Consider the following 8736-nt stretch of genomic DNA (forward strand, 5'->3'; position numbering starts at 1 on the left):
TCCACGGGGGGTCCACATATTGGTGGTGGAGCCGGACTTGGTGGGGGCGCTTAGATTGCATCAAACGCATCAGATGTGGGGGCTTGAATTGCTCGTGGGCGAGGATAGTGTGGATTACAAGCACACGGTTCCATATCGTGAACTTGCCGACACGCTGAAACTTCCGACAACGTGAATCAACTGGTTGATGCAATTCATCGAGTAGAAGCCGTGGGCTACGGAAGCCCGTTCATCTCCCTGGAAGGATCGAGAGGAACAGGCAAGACTCAACTGGCGTTCAATTTGATGGCACGCGATTACTTGGACGTTGTCGCGTTTACCCGGGGCTTGATTCCAAAGAGGAAAGTTTATTAATGATTGAAATGCAAACAGGCAAACTGAGCCGAGCTAACTTCTCCTGTGTCTTCATCCAGGCCCAGCAGTCATGCAATCCTGGGCGTGTGCCAACGTCCACTTGGCGTCCGTGCAGTGTGCCCCTGATCCAATCCAGCGCCATGGCGGAAACCTCTCCTTCGCTGATAGGGATGGAGGCGCGTGCTTCGCCATCCCCAGCACCTGCATTGGTCGTGGGCTTAGACTCACCGTGTGCTGACGCGACTAAAGCTTGAAGCGGAGCCGTACGCTCGCCGACATAGCCTCCCAAAGCTTGGACGTGGAAGCCGAGTTGAGCTAGTCGCCTTGGTCACGAAGCTCGTCATCGGGGTCCGTGGTGGCGACAGACTCGTTAACCTTTGTCGGAGCGTCTTGAAATAGCGTAGCAAACTGTCCCCAGGAATCTCCAATCGCTTGGAGACCAACCCAGGAGACCAGTAGTTCCCAACGGCCTAGAGCTTGGTTGTAGCGGTGATCGCGAATCGCTTCAGCTCCTAGCATGATGCTCTGGCTGGAGACAAGCTCTAACAGTTCAGCGGATTGGTTGAGATTCTCATCGCAGTAGAACCGCAGTCTGGAAGCATGTACGTCATACTCTCGTCCAGTGATGAGGTGCTTGATCAGGAAGGAGTGTTGCTTCGCTTCAACCACCTTGAAGGGGCCGACCCACTGGCCCAGTAGCTTGTTGGTGGGGAGTCTTTGGTCAACACGAGACCACAAGACAAAATCACTGACATCAAAATTCGCAGGAGTGGCCTTGTGAGCGGCCATGTCCTGCAGTCGGCGACGTTCCTTGGACTCGACCACTTCCTTGTGCATCTCTTGGAGAGACCGACGCAGGGACTCCAGCTGTTCACCCACGCTATTCAAATCAACGACCACAAAATGATCAGCGTCATCGCGGCGTCCGACGATCGCATCCAGTGTTGACGCGGCTGGGAGTCCCATGAACAGCTCAACAGGCGAATGCTGTCCGAGCGTCTGTACCGGGTGTGATTTAAATTTGACTGCAGTACCGGAAGTAGATAGGGCCATTCATGCAGGTCCAGGTTGTACTCCAGAAGAAGCGCTCTCACCACTTGAAGGACGTCCTTGTCCAGCCGCTCCACGGTGCCATTCAGCCATGGGGAATACACTGGGGAAATTTCTTGTTGGATCTTCATCCTCGCACACAAATGCTTGATTGTTTCGTTGCGGAAGTGATTCCCTTGATCAGATACCAGCATTTCTGGCACTCTGTAGCGCGCGCACCAGAACGCTAGCGCTTCGGCAGCTACGAACGCGGTGGGCGTGGCACACGGGAACAACTCACAGAATTGAGTCAGTTGACCCTTCATGACCAGGAGATAAGACATGTCCCCGAAGCCACTTCCCACGTACAAAAAGACGTAGTGGAGAGCTTCATTCCGCTTGTTCACCATCAGTGCCGGCCGAGCAATGGTCCGAGGTCCCTTGATATGCTTGCAAAGCAAGCATTAGCGAATAAACTTTTCAGTTTTCTCTCCGACACGATCAATCCAAAAGCGTTCTTGCAGGATGGCCCGCATCGGTTCTTGGCCTCGGTTGCCATGAGATCCAGCATGTGCAACCACAAATAAGCGTACGAGGAGCTCCTTCGCTTCGTTAGGGATCCACGGGCGTGACCACTCCATCCACCTCCTCCAAAGCGACTCGTAGGTTAGACTGTTCCCAGCCGGCGCTCTGTTGCACTTGTCGAATGTCATCGAGAGTGGGGAACTGAAACGCATCGTCCGCAAGCGGGCTCAACTGCGAAATTTCCGTCATTGGCGGCGTGCGGCGGCTGCGAGTTTGCACCGCAGCGAGTTTGACCACTGCACGAGCGTGCCAGCGAGAAACAATATCTGCCCAGACATTGTTTTCGCCCGATATGTGCTCGATGACATAATGCAGCCCACACAGCCGCATCGCCCAGCGTTGAAGGCGATCGCGAACGTGCTTCTTCAGTTCGTCATGGGGCGCAAATATGTAGATTAAGTTGGCGTGGTCGCAGTAAAGGCGGAATCCATTGGGACGAAGCAGCAAGTACTCCAGTACGTGGCAGGCTTTGACAATCGGGTATGCCTCCGTTTCCACGATAATCCAGTTTAGCTCGTTGTGATTGAAAATACCGCCCTTGCAGATAATCAATTGATGCTGCTGCTGTGCAATCGGGACATTCGGCTTCCATTCAGATACTTGAGTCACAATAATCGAGTATCCCGTGAGGCTGGCGTCGGTGAAAACCAGGAGCTCTGCCTCGGGGTCCGGGGTAGCCATCAGGGCGGGGTCACGGACCAGGGCTAACATCGACTGGTACGCTGCTTCCTCAGACGCAGACCACGCGGTGGCCACATTGAGTACGTTCCGGCTGCGGCCACCAACGCATTTCTTCTGGGCAAGGAGTTTTTCTTGGAGAAACTCCATGCGCGATCATGCGGGAGTAGTCAGGCAGCGAGTCTTGTATCCACGTAGTAGCTCATACGAAATACAACAAGTCGGCAACTGTAGCCGGCAGGGGGAGCGTGGACAGCGCTTTCACGCGGTTGGGGTCATGCCGACTGCCTACTCCACTAATGAGTTGTCCACACCATAGCACCTCCAGAGAAAAAAGTGAGCATTTGCTCATGTTCAGCTTCAGATTGGCGGCAGCCACTAGCGAAAAAAAAAATCTTTGAGCACGCCAACAAATTCCTGTACCGTATGCGCGTACAGGATGACATCATCGACCCACACGAGCGCAGAGTGAGGGATGAGCGGCGCTAGTACTCGTTGCATCTCGCCTTGAAATTGGAGGGCGGAGTCCATGACTCCTTGAGGGACACGGTTCGGAGTGAAGTCGCCATCTTCGGTGATAAACGAGAAAATCTCACGACTTTCCTTGGCAAGAGGAAGTTGCCAGAACCCGTGCGTGAAATCCATGTTCCCAAACACCTTCTTGCCCTCCAATGCTTCGGCCATTGTCGCTGCTGATGGCATGGCCCCAGCAATTGGGAGGGTGACACGATTAACTGGTCGGTAATCTATCGTGATGCGAAACTTGTCTTGTGAGCCTGGCTTGTGCACTGGCACAACCGCGCAGGCCCATCGCGAGGTGTTATTTTTCTCTACCAGGTTGTTGTCCACGAGTGATTTAACATACTCACAAATAAATTGTGCCTGTAGCGGCGCGTATTTCCTCGGCGACGTGCGATGTGGGACCGCTCCGCTTTTCAGCGTCACTTGGAGGGGCTCCACACGGGCTGGCGGGTCCGAACTGACGGCATCACGCTAGATATCTGGGAACTGGGACAGCATGTCATTCACGACAGCACCGTGCTCATGAGGGATACCATTAGAGACGGCACGTTTAATTATTGGTCCAGTGTCATGATTGGCTCCTCCACTGCTTGGTCCGTCTCCAGTCCATCGCCTACCGGAAATTCATCATCTTCAACAGAGGGAGTTAGCGGGTTGGCAAGTTGTGCTAATTGGCGCTCAACATCAATACCGAGCTCTTTCAAAGCATCCCGCCCGAGCAGCAATTCATCGCCTCCACCTGCCAGTATTAGCCACGGCACAGATCGCATAGAGACGGATCCTGCAATGGTAGATAGCTCGAGATCCTGCAGCACTTCATGGACACACACCAAGCGGCGTCCGTCAGCCATTTCCAATTCCACATGGGGTTCAGCGGGGTCACTTGTAGCGTTGGCTGTACAGCGACGAGTGAGTCCACAATGCCTCGTTTAACCACACTTTTATCAGCGCCAGTATCAGGCAGGTATTTAGCCTCCAGCAGTCCATGCCTCGTTTAACCACACTTTTATCAGCTCCAGTATCAGGCAGGTATTTAATCTCCAGCAGTCCATTGACACGAACAGACCCAGCAGGGGCCTGGTACCGGGTAGCCTTAGAATTCGAGGTACTGGCGCGGTGCACCTTGTCTTCACGGAACTTCTTCAACGCTTCAGCCCGCTGCGCTTCCGTTGCCGTTGGGCAAATGCGATCCCTTGCGCACTAGACAACCATTACGAGGGGGAGCGCGGGGAGACCGCGTGGTCGACGCAACGGCCCCTGGAGCTCGTGGTGCCGGAGTTGCAGGGATAGGCACTGGCTTGGAGCCCGTGGTTCGAGGCGGCTTGCGGTCGGTCCTGGCCGCCTTGGCGTCAGTCTTTCCAGCGTGGCCCTGCGACATCCGATGGAAGCGCTGCTGGACTTTCGCATGTTCCAGTATCAAATCAAAGAGGGCAACATCATCTGACTTACAGTCACGCCTCTCTAACTCAATAAGTCGGTCGATCTGGGCCTTGAGGGTAGTAGGCTGCAAGTTTTCGACCAGAATGCGGCAGCGAGCCTTCATCCTGTTCTTGTAGTTGGCGTCTTCCTTGTCGTCTGCTCCCATCAGCCCTTGTAGACCGTTGTCCTCTACGATCCAATTGAAGTCCTCATAGCAGCGGAAAATCCGCGCGTCACAGTCATCGATCGTCAGGTCCATCCTTAAGTTCGCACGTAACAAGGACGAGACGTCGGGAACAAACTCATTCTTGAGGGTACGGCAGCGTGCCTCCACGACTTCCATGATGTCGGCATCGGTGACAGAGGCAACAGGCTTCTTGAGCACATACATGACCAGGTTCTTCAGCGACTGGCATCTCACTGAGCCTTTCACAGTGGCTACAACGTTTTCATAAGTCTCACCAGTTGTAGTGCAGCGGTGGCGCATCTTTTCAACGTAGCGTTCCCACTCACGGTGCCACTCAACCAGAGCGGCATGCTCCCAGCTGGTCAGCTCGGGTGCCTTGATGACCTCGAAGATCGGTTGGGGTATCGACATCTCCACATCTCCATCAGAGTCCACGGTGTAGCGTGTCCCCGACGTGTTGAAGTTATCCGAACTTAACACTTCAACCGCACTTAGGTCGTATTTAGTCAAAGCGCACTAAGTCGACGCGGGTCGTACTTAGGCGGGCTTCGACGTGATCCTTCAGTCGCGGCGCGCACCGAAGAAGAACAGCAGTCCGGACAGTCGGCGACGTCCGGGATCAACAATGTCAGCCTTAGCTGTAGGTCGTCAGTTTCGAAGTGAGGGGGACTGCAGTGGCGGCGCCACGCGTCCTCCTCCTCCTACATCCCTCGGCAGCTTGTTTGTAGTGCACACAAGTAGGTGACCTGTAATTTTCCTATTGGCTAATTTAATAATATATTTAGACCCAATTAGAGTGCATCATATATTCCCATCATAACGACATCATAACACGCCCACTAAAAGTTCTGGCACATCCGATCTCAGATCGCATCTTGTGTTCACCACACGGATTTCCATCCATTCTTAAGACGGCTGTTAGCCGATCCTTTGTTTACCTAAGATTACTTTATTTAATTGATTTCTTAGGTCACATGGCATTACAGCGTCCGCTTTTACACTTTTATTTACAGATTTCCCGAATTTATTAAGACGGCTGGGATCTGCATCGTAACTTACCCATTAGAAATAAATTTCCAATACTTTTCTCACAGAGCCAGAAAAACATACTTTCGGCTCATATGATCGTTCACTATATGACAATATTTCGGCATATCACAAGATGTGATTACAGCCAAAACATACTTCTATTCTGAAAATTATAATTCTGAAACCCCACTTTTCATATGACTTCCTGGATTTCTTATGACTTCTGCCTATTACTTAATTGCTTCTGGGGCTCGCATTGGCCTCCTTGTAGGCCTTTCAAGCCCTCCACTCTCCTCACTTTCAACTTTGCTTTAAAGTTTCGGTTCGACTTTGCGCCTATGGCCGCAATTAAACCTTCGGGGGGCTAGGTGCCTGTTTGAGTCCATAAATGCTCTTCTTTAGCTTACACACTGTTGAAGCGTTCCCATGCCGAAATCCGTGAGGTTGTTGCATATAAATATCCTCAAATAAGGTTCCATTGAGGAATACAGTGGACACATCCATTTGATGGACATACAAGTCCTGTATAGTTGCTATGGTTACGAACAATCTCAACGACTCATACCGAGCCACTGGAGAGAAGATCTCATCATAGTCAATCCCATATATTTATGTATTACCTCTGACGACAAGTCGTGCCTTAAAACGATCAATTGTACCGTCAGGGTTGTATTTTACATCAAAAACGCAATGACAGCCGAGTACCTTTTGGTCTTTAGGTAGCGGGACGAGCTCCCAAGTTCCATTTTTAACTAGTGCCCGGTACTCAACTAATAATGCCTCCTCCCACTGTTTGGCATGAGGTCCCTGCCTTGCCTCTTTGAGTGATCTCGGAATTGGTATTAGCTTAATGCTCTGCGTGACCGTGTTAATTGCCACCACGTAGTCTTTTAGCCGAGAATTAGCCGTCTGTTTTCGACGGGGCCGTGAAATTGGGGGTACGCCTTCATTAGCCCCCACATCTCCCACTGTCTCCGTACGCATTGAGGGCAATGGTGACTCCTCTGTTCGTATGTGCTTTGCAGGAGCGTGTGCAACCGCATCCCGTATCCTCCACACACCTCGTTTATTGTTTCTTGACTGACCTCAACGGTTCCCGATGGAAACGACCTGGCGATTAGGCCTTCAGTAGACGTGACGTCGAACCTGACGTCTCGGGCTATGAGGTATTTATTCTCTTTCACATCAAGAAGTCGGTATCCTTTGTAGTTGTCAGAGAGCCCGAGTAGTTTACACTTTACTGCTCTATCGCTAAGCTTTTGGTTAGCTCGTTTAGATTTTGGAATATGAGCGTAGCAGGTACTACCCCATATTCTCAAGCTTAACCCACTAGGCTTTTTCCCATATAGCGCTTCATACGGTGTTTTACCCTTTAATCTGGCTGTTGGTACTCGATTGACTACGGAGGTCATATACATCAACGCCTCTGGCCACCACTTTGCAGCCATACCAGATCCTACCAAGGCACACCTAACGTTACCCATAACGGTCTGATGTGCTCGCTCGGCTGAGACATTCTATTCTTGGGATTCAACATTTGACTGTTGGAATATCAGTCCCTTCTTAGTGCAGTACTTTTTCTCAACTGTATTGAGAAATTCTGCACCACCATCCGTCCTTATCCTTTTGACGGTATAAGAAAGTTGCTTTTCTAGTTGTGTGATGAGAGTTGCTAATTTTGCTCCCACCTCCTTTAATGATGTCATCACAAAATACAGTTAATAGGTAGTGGCGTCGTCCACAACGGCCAGGGCATACTTAAAACCTGCTGTGCCATATAAACCAAGGGGTCTAATCTTTCCTAATGAGTCCATATGAAGTGTATGCAGTGGTTCAGTTGCTTTTGCCGCTATCATGTTTCGGTATGACATCCGACGAGATTTAGCCAGTGCATATGTGCGACAAAAGAAGGCTATCTTTGCCATGTCCTTTCGTTCGAGACAGGGCGCACCGTCAATTACCGCACTGGACAAGATGCTCATCATCCGATCCTTTCCAACATGACCTAGGCGCAAGTGCCATTCTTTCATTGCGTTATGAATGAACTTGGGATTAATACTTTAGCCGATAGTACTTTAGTACTATCTCCCACTCTTTTACTGGGGAGGTAGTACACCTCGTCAATTGCTACTGCAGCAAATACGAACTGATTATTCTTATTCAGAAAATATAGGTACTCCCCGCTCTTATCCTGAATGTGCCAATATCCCTGCGTTGCAAGGTAATATGCACTTAACAAATTGCTACTACACTCCTTATCAAAGGCAACATTCTTTATTGAGATATCACTGTAATACCCTTTTGGTTTGAGTATACTAAATCTCACCGTGCCTTGCAGCATACTCAATGAGGTACCCCGGTTTCCGTACTCAAATGTGTGAGGTTGGCCTCGTCCAAGACTACTGAACCAGTGTCGGCTTGGGCTTACGGCGTGTCCTGTGCCAATATCGACAACCCACAGATCATCAGTTACCTCTAATTCCTTTAACATAGATAAGTACCTTCCATAATGCTTCCTTACCTCAGCATCGATGTCCATTGGGTTGAACACCTTGTCCTCGGTTTCTTCGCCTTCACTCACCGGAACATTCTCTTCAAACGCAAATTCGTCGGCGTCCTCAATCGCCTTTGCCAGTTGTTGGTCGTAGGCGTGGGCTTCCGCCATCGTCATCTCCGAGCCCTTTTCGCTGGCTGTGTTCTTCTTCGGAGTGGGACCCCTCTTCACCGCCATCAAACGTTTCTTCTTCGCACTCGGAGCAGCCCGGATGTTCGAGCGGAACAACGCTCCACCCGGTCTCTTCGGATCGCGATCTTTCGCCATAGTCAGGCAGTCCTTCTTGCGATGACCGTCCTCAAAGCAGTAGAAGCGGCTGCCAGGATCAGCACTCGTCGCTTCAACTTGGTTGCGCTTCTTCCCCGTGAATTTCTTCGCC

This window comes from Phytophthora cinnamomi (assembly GCF_018691715.1).
Source record: "Phytophthora cinnamomi strain GKB4 chromosome Unknown Contig117, whole genome shotgun sequence".
Taxonomy (NCBI): Eukaryota; Oomycota; class Peronosporomycetes; order Peronosporales; family Peronosporaceae; genus Phytophthora; species Phytophthora cinnamomi.